This window comes from Gossypium hirsutum, chromosome A05 (genome assembly GCF_007990345.1).
Source record: "Gossypium hirsutum isolate 1008001.06 chromosome A05, Gossypium_hirsutum_v2.1, whole genome shotgun sequence".
Lineage (NCBI taxonomy): Eukaryota > Viridiplantae > Streptophyta > Magnoliopsida > Malvales > Malvaceae > Gossypium > Gossypium hirsutum.
Window position 1 is genome coordinate 89,134,380 of NC_053428.1, and position 1,278 is coordinate 89,135,657.

Below are 1,278 nucleotides of genomic sequence, written 5' to 3' on the forward strand. Positions count from 1 at the left end.
ACAGAATTAGCTGGTTTTGAAATTACCTTATCCGGTTTTACAGATTTTGGTTCTTGTGAAATTGGAATTTCAACACTCAGTTGAACTTCCTCTGGATCTTGAGCATTAGCTTGCTCCTTTTCAGCTTCAATGGTGTTAGGCTCTATTGTCTTTCCACTCCTCAATGTCAACGCTTTGCAATGCTCCTTCCCCATATTCCTCGGATTCTCCGTATCACTAGGTAAAGCACCTTGTGTTCCGTTCTTGAGTTCAGTAGCAAGCAGGCCCACATGATTCTCCAAATTCCTTAAAGTAGCGTCATTTTTTGTCATGTATACCTTCAATAAACTCTCTAAGCTATTGGATGATTCAGCTTGAGCTAGTTTCTGAACTTGTTAGAGGAAACTAGGTGGTTGGGTTGGTCTAAGTTGGGCGTAAGTGTTACTGGTTCCAGCCCCTTGGTTACTCTAGGAAAAATTGGGGTGAGTTTGCCACAATGGGTTATAAAAATTGGATTGCAGTCCTTGCCTTCCTCGATTTTGGTTCTGGTTACCTATGTAGTACATGGATTCTAAGTTTGATGGACATTCTTTGAACAAATGTCTTTCCCCACAATAGGAACAAGCTATACTTTCAAATTGGTTTGGTGGTTATGCTGGAAAACTATTAGAGCCATTAGTAGTAAGATTTTTTAACATTGAGTATATTGATGATACCTGAGATGGGAGTGAAGTAAGAGCGTCTACTTCATGTATTCTAGCAACTCCTCTTCCTAACGCTGCTCGATTGGTTGGCCATTGATAATTGTTACTGGTAATCCTCTCAATGACTTTATAAGCCTCGTTATAAGACTTAGAAAGGAGAGCACCATTAGTAGAAGCGTCCACTACCATCCTCGTGTGAGCATTGAGACCATTATAAAATGTCTCAAGTTGGATGCAATGTGGGATTCAGTGATGAGGGCACTTTTATAATAACTCTTTGTACCTTTCTCATGCCTCATACAAGGACTCATCATCCATTTGTTGGAAAGCAATGATCTCTTTCCTCAACTTAGCATTCTTGCTAGGCGGGAAATACTTCATGAGGAATCTTTTTGCTAACTCTTGCCATGTGGAAATTAAATTTGGTGGCAATGAGTTCAACCAAGCTTGAGCTCTGTCCCTTATTGAATATGGGAACAGCTTCAATCGTAATGCATCTTCGAGTACTCCAGCTAAATTGAAAGAATCACTCACTTCCATAAACAGTCTTAAGTGAAGATGAGGATCTTCGGTAGGCATTCCACTGAATTGGCCC

The 1,278-nt window shown here is 40.3% G+C and overlaps 1 non-coding gene across 1 annotated transcript; it reads left to right on the forward strand.

Annotated features, from left to right (window-relative positions):
* The first annotated feature begins 927 nt into the window (after positions 1-927).
* Positions 928-1,033, forward strand: LOC121229793 (small nucleolar RNA R71). Its single transcript, XR_005927749.1, has one exon. It is a non-coding gene; the product is annotated as a small nucleolar RNA R71 (small nucleolar RNA).
* Positions 1,034-1,278: the final 245 nt, after the last annotated feature.